The sequence below is a fragment of the Schistocerca serialis genome, chromosome 1, assembly GCF_023864345.2.
Source record: "Schistocerca serialis cubense isolate TAMUIC-IGC-003099 chromosome 1, iqSchSeri2.2, whole genome shotgun sequence".
In the NCBI taxonomy this organism is placed as follows: domain Eukaryota; kingdom Metazoa; phylum Arthropoda; class Insecta; order Orthoptera; family Acrididae; genus Schistocerca; species Schistocerca serialis.
This window is the reverse complement of record NC_064638.1, coordinates 510036043-510050890: the sequence shown is the minus strand read 5'-3', so window position 1 is coordinate 510050890 and position 14848 is coordinate 510036043. Positions and strand designations below refer to the sequence as shown.

The following is a 14848-nucleotide window of genomic DNA, read 5'->3' as shown; positions in this document are numbered from 1 at the left end:
TGGTGAGAGTTGGGCCGTCATCAGAAACTTGGCAGAGGAGGTGGTACTAAGGCACTCGGTGTCTTTAACAGCAGTCACTTCCCTCGGCGTTTTGATATATACGTTGACGGATTGGGTACATTTTACTGGTCGAAAACTGTGCGCAGTTTGCGAGTAGTCGCTATAGAACTCTCTCTGTATTTTTAACACGATTTGACAGCGCCAGTACGCCGATGAAGCGATGAATTTTCATTAACCGCAGTATCTGTTGACAACAACTGACTGCGATGTAAATTTTGCGGTCTTTGTGGTACACATTATAGCCTAGTGTCTCAGTGGAATACAGACTCTTACATGCGAAAATAATATCGTGATATGCTCATCTACTATAGATATCGTAGAAACTTGTCTCCGTATATTAAATGAAGTATATTACCGGGATACAGCGACCAGTCAATTACGAAATATGTCTTTACTCCCTTGAGCTAACTTTCGTAGCGTTTCTGGTTCATCTTCAGATAAGGCGTACAGAAACTTACATATTTATGACTGTAGCGTGACGATTTCGAGTCACTGCTTCACTGCGACGGGAGAGGAACACTTTAACGGAGTGCCTTCTGTGCTAAGTATTCGACAGTTTGCAACAGTCACCACAGCATTGGTGTTCACGTCCAACTAACAGCTTCCATTGTTGACGTGTCAGTGTCATTCAGGAACAGATTTAAACACTATTGATCATCGCTCAGTATTTGTTACTATTGTTTTTTGAACAACGTGTGATCAGAAAACGGTTAGCATCCAGCACGTGTTCTTACAACTCATGCTTAATCGAAACAACATAACATTTTTTACTTGGAAACTTTTCTTTGGTGACAAAGACGTTGGAAAAAACATTCGAATACATCTATGTTGTACTATAATCTCACAGTAAATATAGGGTGAGAATATTGTAGCTATTTATTTATTTAAATATTTTACTCCCACATTGAAGCCCTTTATTCAATCCATATACTTTTAAGTCTTAATACTAGTTGTAGATTTGGCTATCCTCTTCTGCTCCCAAAACTTCTTTATCTTTTCCGACATGGGTGCCCTTTCTGCATAAGTTATAGTGTATTTTTTGCGTGTAAATGTATTAAGTTTAAATCTCGTGTCACTGAGTTTCAGAATCTTCTTCTGTTGTCTGCCTTTGACTAGTTGCATTTTCAAGCCTAACTCGTCTAAATCATCTTGAACTTCTTTGAACCAATTGTTCTTGGTCTTACTTTTTCAAAAGTAGCTGAACAGTTGTTTCAGTAGCCTCGTTTTTGGTAGTCTGGAAATGTGGCAGAAAAAAGCAACCCTCCTTTCCGCACTGTGTCAATTATTGACTCAGTTTCTTGGTATACAAGTTCGTTAGGTAACAGTCGCCACTGCCCCTCTACTTGGCATTTTTTGTTTATAGTTATTCTACGGATTCTTCTGTCTGCCTTCTGCATTTTGGCTGTGATTGATTTGGTGTTCATCTTGAACAGTGTTCCACTAGGATAGATTGCTTCAGGTTTAACAGCAGAGTGGTAGTATCTGACTTCTGCATTTATCGAGAGATATTTCTTCTTGTATGGTGGCCAGGTGATGCGTTGCGCTTCTTTCAGTTTAGTTGTTCTGCTTTCTACTGACATTTTCTCTTTTGAATTCTAACTTACAACCTCCCGAAGATATTTGAATATATTTACAAATTTAATTTGTTTGTTATCATTCGGTGTAATGGCTGGTGTTCCAACCTTGAAAGATGGCATCATTTCTGTCTTTTCAAACGAGATCCGTAGTCCGACTTTTGCTGCTATGTTTTCGAGTTCTTCAATTTCGCGTTTAGCCTCTTCCACGCTATTTGCGTGCAGCGCTAGATCATCAGCAAAGGCCAGGCAATTGGGTTTGATATTTGTGCCAGTCTTGGTTGGCATTTCTTATTCCACTCTCACATGACTTTCTCCAGTGTGCAGTTAAATAGTAGTGGTGAGAGACCATCACTCTGTCGAAGTCCCGTGCGCATCTCAAATGATTCAGAGAGTTACCCTCTGAATTTAACTTTTCATTTAGTATTCTTAAGGGTGAGTCCAATAAGATTAACGAGTTTCAGGTGCAATCCAAATTCCGTGAGGATTTTAAGCAATGACTCATGATGGATACTGTCATATGCTTTCTTGAAGTCAACAAAAGTGGTGACTAACTTCTTGTTTCTCACTCTTTGATGTTTCATGATCCACTTATGTCTGATAATTTGATCTGGACAGCTTCTTCCAGGACGAAATACTCCTTGATGTTCTCGAAGTTCTTGGTCGAGTTGTTCCTGAATTCTTGCAAATATAATTCTAGACAAGATCATATATGTGACATGAAGCAGCGAAATCCCGCGATAGTTGTTTGGATCCGATCTATCACCCTTTCTGTGTATTTGGTGGATTATAGGTGTATTATACTCCTCTGGAATTTTTCCAGAATTCCGGATGTCTACTACGTGCTTATGGAGGTTCTGAAGTGTTTGTTTATTTGCGTTCTTCCACAGCTCTACTACCAGTTGATTCTCCCCTGCTGCTTTATAGTTCTTGAGTCACCTCGTTGCTTCGATCACTTCACTGAGATCTGGTGGTGTATTCTTCTCTGGATGTGTTTTATTTTTTGAATGTGGTTCTAAAGTTAGGTTTTTTTGGTTCCTCGGCATTTAGTAATTCTTTGATCAGATAGAATGCTGCTTTGTCTTGATTATTGTGCGCTAGTTTCCCATTTTTATTTTCATCATGAGTGTGGGTGGAGTAAACTTTTATTGATATTTTCTGAATGTCATGTAATAGTCCCTTGTTTTATGTTGTTCAAATTATTCCTCTATGAAGTTTAGGGTTGCTTTGTGATGGTCTCTTTTGATTCTTCTGATGTCATTGGCCGTTTGTCTCTTGGCAATGGTTAACTCTTCTCGAGATTTTTCAGTTTTCTTTTTCTGATCATTCAGCCATGCTTTGTGCCTTTTCTGTATTGCTTTATCTCATTCTTCATTCCACCGGGAATGTTTCTTTCTTCTTCTGACAGGGGCATTGTCTTCGGCAATGTTTTTCAGTTTATCAATAATCGTTTCCAGTTCGTCGCTTGGAAGTATTTTGGATCTCTCTGAATACAACACATTATTTATTAAATAGCTGGGGTCATATTTTCCCCCCCTAGTGGATTTTGATGGTTTGTTTTTCATTCTTGGGCTTAACTCAATTTTTGTCTTTGAAATGTAATGATCTGAATCGATGTCCACCCTACGAAGGACTTTGATGTTATAGATTTCCTTGTTGTACTTTTTACCCATTGCGATATTGTCTATTTGGCACTCTCCCGTTTTAACATTAGGGCATTTCCAGGTCATTAACTTGTGTGGTCTTCTCTTGAATCTTGTAGTTTCGAGAATAAGTCTATGATCTATGCAAAGTTCAATTAGTCTTTGACCATTCTTGTTTGTCAGTATATGAGCTGGCCATTTAGCAACAACAGTGCGATATTTTCTTTCTTTCCCAATTTTACCATTGAAATCTCCAAGCAAGATTTTAATATAGGTGTCAGGGATGTTTTACATCAGTTGGTCCAGTTCTTCCCAAAATATTTGCGTTCCTTCCTTATCTTTCCTGTTTTTGTCATTTTTTGGGGCATGGACAGTAATCGGTGTATATATTTTCTTCTGTACTTTGATTCTCAAGGTTGCCATTCTTGGGGAGTTCGACGAGAAGTCCTCCACTGAGTCTAATACGCTATTATGAACCAGAAATCCCATTCCAAATTGTGGGACACTTTTTATTACTCTTTTTCCCGGAAATGCTTTGTAGAGATGGTATCCCTCAGATTCAAATAGGTCCTGATCTACGTTTCGAAGTTCCTGGTGGGCTGTTATTAGAATTTTGTGTTGTTTCATTATGTCTGTTAAGTGTTTCAGTTTGCCAGTTTTAATTATTGAATTTATATTTATTGTTCCAAAGAAATATAATTTTCAGGGTTTGCTGAATTTAATTCTCTGTCTGCCTTGTGTCTGCTGGGCTGCCAGGTGCTCCGACTCACCACAATCATCTAAGTGGGACCCCACCGTATCCGAGTGGTGTCTTTTCTGGGACCGACGATGCTGTTTATCTAATAGGGTGGATTCTTTCGTTAGAAGACTCTCCATGTTGGGTTGATTGCCTAATCAACGATCATAGTTCTGACCGTGGTCAGGATTTACGATTCCAGATGTGATTTGTAAAAGTGATAAATCAAATATGGTGGAATGATGAATGATAGTATGCAGTGTATTTATGTATTTACTCATACACGGTGTATAGAAACTGCTTACTAGAAGTCACGGGAAGAATTTCCCCATTTGAAAACTTACCGAGCATGACTTCGAATTGCAGCGCTGCATGGGGCACATGGCACTACCTAACCACCGACTTCGAACATTCAGTGATATTCGGTTCAGAATCCATGAATGATAAATAGACCCCGTATTTTTTGTAATTACATATTCTATTCCTTCGCCTCTACGCACGTGAAAAAAGTGTAAATGTTCACAAATAACGTTGCCTTCCTTGATACATTTCACTTTATCGTTACATGTTTTTACAAAATGTTCAAATGGCTCTGAGCACTATGGGACTTAACGTCTAAGGTCATCAGTCCCCTAGAACTTAGAACTACTTAAACCTAACTAACCTAAGGACATCACACACATCCATGCCCGAGGCAGGATTCGAACCTGCGACCGTAGCGGTCGCGCGGTTCCGGACTGTAGCACCTGAAACCGCTCGGCCACCCCGGCCAGCATGTTTTTACATATTTTAACTTTATGTTACCTAAAAAAAACACTTCGTCATCAGGCCACAAGTGGCCCATCGGGACCATCCGACCGCCGTGTCATCTTCAGATGAGGATGGGATAGGAGGGGCGTGTGGTCAGCACATCGCTCTCCCGGTCGTTACGATGGTTTTCTGTGACCGGACTGTTCGGTCGAGTAGCTCCTCAATTAGCATCACGAGGCTGAGTGCACCCAGAAAAATGGCAACAGGACATGGCGGCCCGGATGGTGACCCATCCAAGTGCCGGCCACGCCCGACAGCGCTTAACTTCGGTAATCTGACGGGAACCGGTGTATCCACTGCGGCAAGGCCGTTGCCTTATGTTACCTAAAATTATACATAATTACATTTCTACCTTTCTCCATATTTCCCTACGGACTTAGCAGACCGCTCCCTTAGACAAAAATATCCGGATCCGACTTACCATAAAATGTGAAGACTGGAAGTAAGTTATCTCCAAATATCACTTTCTAGCGCAATAAAATGTGGTTAATTACTCTTTCAGTTTGATTATGGAGGATGTCTTCTGTTTAATTTATGAGTTTCTTAATTTCAGTTGTCAAACCAGGTGTAACAACAATACTGTGCTTAGTATTGCAGTAGTTATTATTGTGTGCAGTAAGGAGTTTCATTTGGTGTCGAGGAGTGACAGTGGGGAAACAAAAGACTAGAGGCCTGACGTTTTCTGACTACTACTGAGCCGCACCGATTCAGAACAGGGGAGTAAGTGTGCCAAGAGAAGTGCTCCAAATAGTATTCCCGACTGATTGTCTTTATGATACCTGCTGTTGCATCATAATCAGGTTACGGCGGACGAGGCTTTCGCTACTGATGGAGAGATGTTGGTGTGTAGAGAGTCCAGTAAACATATTGGATGCTTCATAAAGTCCCAACTCCAGAATTAAGTACATAGTGACAAAGCAGTGCGATCTGCTAAGAAACAAATGATGTTGTCGCAGAAGTTTACGGGTCTGAACTCCGTAAATGAATTTTTCCATTATATATGCTCCGCTATGGTTGATGCGAACATTCCACGACTCAGACTTAAGTACTTGAATAGCGTGCGCTTCTATAAAAATGCTGTGTCCTGATGAAGCGGCGTCCTAAGGAAAAACTGTTTACATTTTCGTTACCAGGAGGGCCTGAAAGTCGCGGTGGTACTAAATAATTGCCACATACGCAGAAAAGTCGACAAACAGCGTAGCGTGCGAATATTTCATTGGCAGCCTCACTGTTGGCAAACTTGACGGTTATTCCTTGGAAAATGTTGGAACGCACAAATCATTGATCAGTAGCTCGTTTTATGAACGGCAGTATTAAAGTGCTGTGGCCCGTGGGAATTAAGTAAGAAAAAATTTTTCTTATGTATTCGGATGGCTTGGTTCAAATGGCTCTGAGTACTATGGGACTCAACTTCTGAGGTCATTAATCCCCTAGAACGTAGAACTAGTTAAACCAAACTAACCTAAGGACGTCACACATCCATGCCCGACGCAGGATTCGAACCTGCGACCGTAGCGGTCGCGCGGTTCCAGACTGCAGCGCCTAGAACCGCACGGCCACTTCGGCCGTCTGTATTCGGATGCTGCGGCATAAGTGCTGAAGGTGGCAACTGCCCTACGCGTATCCATCTCGCATTTAATCCACGTCATCTGTCTGGTCCATGAGCTGCAATGTATCACCAGAGGTGTGGCAGCTGCCTGGAAGTGAATAAAATAATTTCACAGATGAAAATTCTTTTCAATGCGAGAGGTACCAAATATTACACTGAGTCTGTACCTGGGAATCCTCTGGCGTTCCTCATTAGTAACTTCGACTTACTTGTCAGCGGAATTAAGAAGTTGTTCAGAATGTCAGATGCAAACTGGCCGGCATTGGATGCGATGTTGGCCAGAGGATAGTAAATCAGTTTGACGATGGTTTGGGAAGAAATCCGGGCTACTCGACATGCTCTACCATCTGCAATATCCTCAGTGGTAAAGAAGACGACGCTATAGCGACAGCTCTCCAAGAGTATTTCATCTCCTAAAATTTACACCATCAACGCCCTCTCATGTGGATTGACAATTGTCCTCCTACAAAAAAATTCGTTCTCATCGGCGACAGTCTATAAATTAAAGTCCCGCGTTCCGACTCTGTAGGAGACAACTGAACCCCACTGACCCCCGTGTCATCCTCTGTCAGTAGCGTCATCGAATGCGGTATGGAGGGGCACGTGGTCAGGATACCGTTCCCCGGCCGTTGTAGCGTTTCCTCAACTTTGAAGCGCTACTAATAGATCGAGCAGCTACTTAACTGCCATCACGATGCTGAGTGAACCTCGTACCATTTCTCTCACCTATAGAAAAACAGTGGCAGCACGGGGTATCGAATCCGCTTCCTCCGCATGGCAGTCAGCTGCACTGAATACCAAGCTACGGAGGCGGACTAACGAGACAGTCTATGACTGCAGAGAATTTGTAGAAATCCTCGTTGTTCACTTAGCTACAAAGCGAATGGTAAGGTAAGGCACTCTAGTAATTTCAGTGAAGATGTACATTGTCGTAAACAATATCACCAAAAATAGCTTTTTTTAAATTAGTACACCATGAGTTTCCAAAATAAAAAATTAAGTGACGTGAAATGTACCTCCCTAATGCGCTTTTCGTATTGCTGGTACGTTTAAATGCTTATTGAGACAATGTGCACTTTCCAGTTACATTAAAGCGACCACCTATCAAAAGCGTGACTAACCACGTTCTGCAGCGGACATAGCTGCGAGACGTGCAGGAAAAGCGTCACTAAGGTTCTGAAAGACAGGGATAACATCAAGAGTGCCCCAGGCAAGTGTGATAGGATAGTTGCTATTTTCTACATACGTAAATTATCTGGCACCAGGGTGGGCAGCAATCTGCCATTGTTCGTGAATGATGGTGTGGTGTACAGGAAGGTGTCGAAGATAAGTCGTTATAGGCTGACACAGGATGACCTAGATAAAATTTGTAGTTGGTGTGGTGAATGGCAGCTGGCTCTTAATGTAAGTTAGTGCGGATGAGTAGGAAAAACAAACCCGTAATGTTCGGATACAGCATTAGTAGTGTCCTGCTTGAGACAGTCAAGTCGTTTAAATATCAGGGCGAAACGTTGCGAAGCGATATGAAATGGAACGAGCATGTGAGGATTGTGGTTGGGAAGGTGAATGGTCGACTTAGGTTTATTAGGAGAATTTTAGGAAAGTGTAGTTCATCTGCAAAGGAGAACGCATATAGAACGCTAGTGCGACCTATTCTTGTGTAGACCTACTGCTCAAGTGTTCAGGAGCCGTACCTGGTTGGATTGAAAGAAGACGTCGAAGTAATTCAGAGGCGAGCTGCTAGATTTTTTTACTGGGAGGTTTGATCAGCATGCAAGTGTTATGAATATTCTTAAAGAGATCAAGTGGGAATCCCTCGAGGGAAGGAGACATTCATTTGGAAGAACACTACTGAGAAAGTTTAGAGAACTGGCATTTGAAGCTGACTGCAGAACGGCCCTCCTGCCACCAACGCACATTTCGCGTATGGACCACGAAAATAAGATACGAGAAATTAGGACTCATACAGAGGCATATAGATAGTCCTTTTTCCCTCGTTCTATCTGTGAGTGGAATAGGAAGGGAAACGACTAGTTGTGCCATAGGTTAGCTTCTGCCTCGCACCGTACGGTGGCTTGCGGAGTATGTGTGTCGATGGTACCGGCAGGAATGCGGAGCCATAACGACTCCTCTGTTGAGGATCCATAACACGAACAGCCTGGTCGAAATGGTTCCAAAGATTCTCGATCTGGTTTAAATTCAGGGAGTTTGGTGGCCAGGGGAGTACGGTTAACTTATCCTGGTCCTCTTCGAACCACGTACGTACAGTGCGAGTTGTGTAACACCTTCCAGTGTCCTGCTGGCAGATGCCATAGAGCTGGGGAAAAATAGACAGCATCTACTGGTAGACGTGGTCCCCAGGGACAGATGCACGCTTGTGTTGGTCTACTGTGCCTCGCAAAATAACGAGATCACCCAGGGAATGCTCTACGGCCTGGACCCGTCCGGTTGTTGTTGGAGACAGTTTGCGCTTAGGGGTAACAGGTCGTACACGCCAGCGCCACCTGCCACTCAGTGGATCACCTGCTGCGATACTGGCATGCAAATTCCAGGCCTCATCGCCGATGAACAGGAGTCAGCAAAGGTACATGAGCCACGCAACTGCTGCGGCGGCTCATAGGTTCGCTGAATGGTTAATCTGGGCGGTCAGTTGCTCAACAGCTATACGTCTACTCGCTCGTACACATCTTCACAGCCGTCGTTCACCCCTGTTAACTCGTATACGGTAGAGGACTGCAGCGCCATTCCCCCTTTCAATTATCGAACAAACGAAAGGATGGCTGACATAGTGTTTAGTGTATCTGGGATTGTAAAACAGTTAAGATCCTTAGACGTCAGGAAGGCATCTGGCCCAGACGGTATCCCCGTAAGATTTTATGTCAACTATGCTACAAATATTGCACCATTCGTATCCATCATCTATCAGGGATCATTGGAACAGCGGGAAGTTCCACGGGACTGGAAGAATAGCAACCTATAAAAAGGGTAGAAAATCGGATGCAAATAATTAACGGCGAATTTCACTGACATCGATTTGTTGTAGAATCATGGAACATATGTTATGTTCAGACATAATGACGTTTCTAGACTCTGAGAAGCTCATCTGCAGAAACAAGCTCGGTTTGAGGAAACAGCGGTCATGCGAGACACAGCTGGCCCTCTTTGTGCATGATATACAACAGGCTGTAGATACCGGGTCGCAGGCTGATTCTATATTTCTGGACTTTCGAAAGACGTTCGATTCAGTTCCGCACTGTCGCTTGCTACAAAAAGTGCACGCTTACGGTCTATCCGATGACATATGCGGTTGGATAGAAAGATTTCTAACAGACAGGGAGCAGTATGTCGTCCTGAACGGGGTGACTTCAGCAGAGACAAGCGTAACTTCAGGTGTGCCCCAGGGCAGCATGGTAGGTCGTCTGCTTTTTAAAATTTACTTAAACTATCTGGTTGATGGTACTGACAGCGGCCTTACACTGTTTGCCGATGATGCTGTAGTCTACAGGAAAGTAGTATAACACAAAAGTTGTGAACAAATCAATGAGGATTTGCAGAAAATAAATGCATGGTGTAATGACTGGCAGTTATCTCTCAATATTAGTAAGTGTAACTTACTGCGTATAACGAGGCGAAAATCCCCATTAATGTACGAGTACAAAATAAGTTCCCAGTGTTTGGAAGCGGTAACGTCCGTCGTGTATCTGGGTGTGACTATTCGAAATGATCTCAAATGGAATGATCAGATTACACAAGTAATGGGTAAGGCGAACTCTAGATTGCGGTTTATTGGTAGAATCCGGAAGCGATGAAGCCCTTCAACAATGGAAATAGCTTACAATACGTTAGTTCGTCCAGTGTTGGAGTATTGTTCGTCTGTATGGGGCCCTAACCAGTTGGATCTGATTCAAGAGATTGAGAAGGTCCAAAGAAGAGCAGCAAGATTCGTGACTGCTACATTTAGGCATCGCGAGAGCGTTACAAATCTCATAGAAAGTTTGAAGTGGGACACACTTGCTGATAGACGGCGCGCTAAACAGAAGGGGCTGCTCACTACATTCCGAAATCCGATCTTCACTGAGGATGTAGAGCATATATTATTACCACAAACTTTCAAATCGCGCAATGATCACCATTCGAAGATAAGGGAAATACGAGCTCGTAATGAGGCGTTCAGACAGTCGACTCCGTTTTGGAACAGAGGGGGGGGGGGGGGGGGGGAATATGACTGCGTGGCGTGAATTGTGCCCTTGTGCCCTCCGCCACACACCCCTTGGTGGCTAGCGGAGTATGTATGTAGATGTATGGCCCATGGTGCACAACAGTTGCCTCGGTACCGTTTTTGGATACCACAATTTTTCCATTAACGATATATTTCAACCACGGTGGCACGCGAACAGTTTACAGACTTAGCCGTTTCGTAATTGCTTCCATCCTTGACCTGCAATCCAATGATTATGCCTTTTTGGACGTCACATAAACCGCTCAGTTTCTACATTACGACAACGACTGCACTTTTTTCCGCTTTCTTCCCGCACCATCCCATCGGCACGCTTTACGTACCCTCCTCTGCTAGTGTTGCGACCAGCCGTTCCTGCGTGGTTACGGCACGTAGAGGTCGGCCATAGCCCGTGGTCACGTTATTGTGACTGGACGTGTAGTACGCCGTGGTATAACACAGAAGTTGATTTCAGTTGAAATTATTACCTTACGTCAATGTTTGACACAGAATTTTACTGACATTATGCACTGTCGCCTGATAAACAAAGTAAGAGCCTACGGAATATCAGACCAGCTGTGTGGCTGGATTGAAGAGTTTTTAGCAAGCAGAACACAGCACGTTGTTCTCAATGGAGAGACGTCTACGGACGTTAAAGTAACCTCTGGCGTGCCACAGGGGAGAGTTATGGGACCATTGCTTTTCACAATATATATAAATGACCTAGTAGATAGTGTCGGAAGTTCCATGCGGCTTTTCGCGGATGATGCTGTAGTATAGGGAGAAGTTGCACCATTAGAAAATTGCAGCGAAATACAGGAAGATCTGCAGCGGATAGGCACTTGGTGCAGGGAGTGGCAACTGACCCTTAACATAGACGTATGTAATGTATGCCGAATGTATAGAAAGAAGGATCCTTTACTGTATGATTATATGATAGCTGAACAAACACTGGTAGCAGTTACTTCTGTAAAATATGTGGGAGTATGAGTACGGAACGATTTGAAGTGGAATGATCATATAAAATTAATTGTTGGTAAGGCGGGTACCAGGTTGAGATTCATTGGGAGAGTCCTTAGCAAATGTAGTCCATCAACAAAGGAGGTGGCTTACAAAACACTCGTTCGACCTATACTTGAGTACTGCTCATCAGTATGGGATCCGTACTAGATCGGGTTGACGGAGGAGATAGAGAAGGTCCAAAGAAGAGAGGCGCGTTTCATCGCAGGGTTATTTGGTACGCGTGATAGCGTTACGGAGATGTTTAGCAAACTCAAGTGGCAGACTCTTCAAGAGAGGCGCTCTGCATCGCGGTGTAGCTTGCTGTCCAGGTTTCGAGAGGGTGCGTTTCTGGATGAGGTATCGAATACATTGCTTCCCCCTACTTATACCTCCCGAGGAGATCACGAATGTAAAATTAGAGAGATTCGAGCGCGCACGGAGCCTTTCCGGCAGTCGTTCTTCCCGCGAACCATACGCGCCTGGAACAGGAAAGGGAGGTAATGACAGTGGTACGTAAAGTGCCTTCCGCCACACACGGATGGGTGGCTTGCGGAGTATAAATGTAGATGTAGATTTAGATGTATATTGTTATGTATTTCATCCATTTTCATTACAAAAATCTGTAATATTTTGAACTTGATATTACATAGAAATTCAGGCTCTACTGATAACATAAGACAGGTCACACCAAAATTCGGGCTTTCGTTATCAACGGAGTCTAGACTGGATCATCACTATAACATAGGCAATGCACTTCTCCTCTGCAAGTCTGTTCGTCTCTGCGATATATATGTCTATGCTACACTTATTGGAGAGAAATTTTATTGCAAAAGCACTGCATTCTCTCTAACACCGTTAGTATAAAGATTTCGTTTGAAACGTAGCTATCTCTCTTTGCCATCAAGGTTAGAAAAAATAGCTTACATACAACAATTTTAAAGGTACTTTACTCAATTACAAGCATTGTAATTAAAAATATCACATGTGTCCTGTGTGCATGACAGAAAGTACTTCTCATTGCAAACACGTAACATTACCCAGTAATAGCTGAATAGGTATCAGGTTAGTCAAAGTTACGCAGCCAACACTATAGAGCTCGGAGCGACTCAAAAGCAACTGGTTGCCGACGTGAGTTGGTTAGGGATCAGCGGCGTATCACTTCCTGTGAGATAACCAGGGCTCTGCAGACAGCGCGACTGCAGGGAAACTCACCAGAAAATGGCTTGCAACGTGTTGCCAACCAGTTACCAGCTTTTCGGCCAAGCGATCTGAATTTCCTCGTGTCCTCGAACACAGCTCTAAATTGTTTTTGCCGCGCGGGATTAGCTGAGCGGTCTTAGGCGCTGCAGTCTTGGACTGCACGCCTGTCCCGGCGGAGGTTCGAGTCCTCCCTCGGGCATGGGTGTGTGTGTTTGTCCTTAGGATAATTTAGGTTAAGTAGTGTGTAAGCTAAGGGACTGATGACCTTAGCAATCAAATCCCATAAGATTTCACACAAATTTGAACATTTTTTGAATTGTTTTAATTTGAAGATGAACGAGGAGATTGTGAAGTTATCTTTGTGCGAGAAGTTGGAAAAAAAAACCATTTTATACAACTTCGAACTCCTAAGCTATTGCAGGAAATATTTGATAGGGAAAGAGGGGTGTGGGAAAAGAATTTCGTGTGCCCCACAGCCATCATAAAGTTAGAAACGGAGTTGCAAGCTTCCGTCAGACGCCAGTAGCTGTTGTGCAGGTTCCAGTGGACCCAATGATGCGCGACTGCTGCTGGACAACTGCAGGAGCTCAGTACCACGAGCGCCCTCTGCCGCCCTAATATAGGATGGCAGGCGGCAGTCACGCACAGTGATGGGCTAAACTGCGATTTTCCGATATCAGTGATTTCTGTGAATGCTACTTTTCAGTATCTGTTATTCTTAACTGTGATTCGTCGCAATTAAGAGTCGCAGTTAAGGAACCTAGGTCGTGTATCCCTCCGCACTCCACCTCTGATATTTCTGCTACTTCTGCGATTTCTGCTACTTCTGCGATTTCTGTGACTACTGCGATTTCTGCGACTTACCACCGTATGAAAAAGTTACATCTGTCCACACAGAAAACTGCATCTCAACAAACCTGTCATTAGTAAGTATGTTTTACGTTTGTTCTTTAGTTGGCTTTAATTTTGTATTTAAGAAACAACTGCGAAAATATTAATAGTATAATTACTATGTAAGTAGCCATACAGTACCGTAATAGCTCGTGTTTAGAAAGTGAATTCTAACATATTGTTATGTTGACAGGTACCCGAACGACATTTCAGTCACTCAGTAAAGTCATAACTCAAAATATCATTGTCAACAGATCTGGAGAAATTGCCACTGCGTCTTTAGACCGTTTTCGTCAGACGAGAGGTTAGTTTCTAAGTGTTTCGATAAACTTAATTACTTAAGTGAGATTGTTCTTGCAAATGTGAAGTAGGCCTATATCCCATTGAGTGGCTTTGATTACAGCAAATATTAGCAATCTACTCTGTCAATTATATTGCTTGTAATAAGTGACAGCAAAAATTGTTTAATAATTCTTGTGATTTTGCAGACACAGTTCTGACTCCGATTACTGGTTGCTGTACGTATCTATCCACATCAAGGCTGTTGAGAGAGACTCGTGAAGATTCAAGACAGCTCTTAGAGCATTAGCAGTTTAAAAGTGCCATAATTGTGAATTAAGTGTGCATATGAGTGATTAAACTGTGTTTTATTGTAGTTGTTGTGCGATTTTAAAGGAATAATAAATGTTAAATACAGTGAGTGAATAATGAAAATCTCATTTTCCACATGTTAAGCCGTCCTATACCCGTAGATTTTCCGCCACTTATTTATTGGTAAACACTTGTTGGAGAATGACATGCCGCCCCCCCCCCCCCCTTTCTCCACAATCTTGGTGTGACACTGACCTGTAACACATCCCGAAGTCTACAATATGCATTTTCAAGCTGTTGATATGAAAGTGGGAGTACAGATCTTCCAGTTAAATCAGGAATAGCTTAAGTGCATTACTTGAAAGTCACACAGGAAAAGCTTACTTATGTAGGTGGTAGCAGTGTCGGCAGAAAGTTCTTGTGTGTGAAGTTGCCATGTAGAACACCAGGTGTAAAACTTTCCTCCCGAGTCTTGAACTGAGTCGGAACAAAAGTGAGGCATTCATATGACTCAAT

General features: G+C 42.9%; 1 pseudogene; it reads right to left on the bottom strand.

The window, feature by feature from the left end:
* Positions 1-5020: 5020 nt before the first annotated feature.
* On the bottom strand, positions 5021-5138 carry LOC126419712 (5S ribosomal RNA; annotated as a pseudogene).
* Between the last annotated feature and the right edge of the window lie 9710 nt (positions 5139-14848).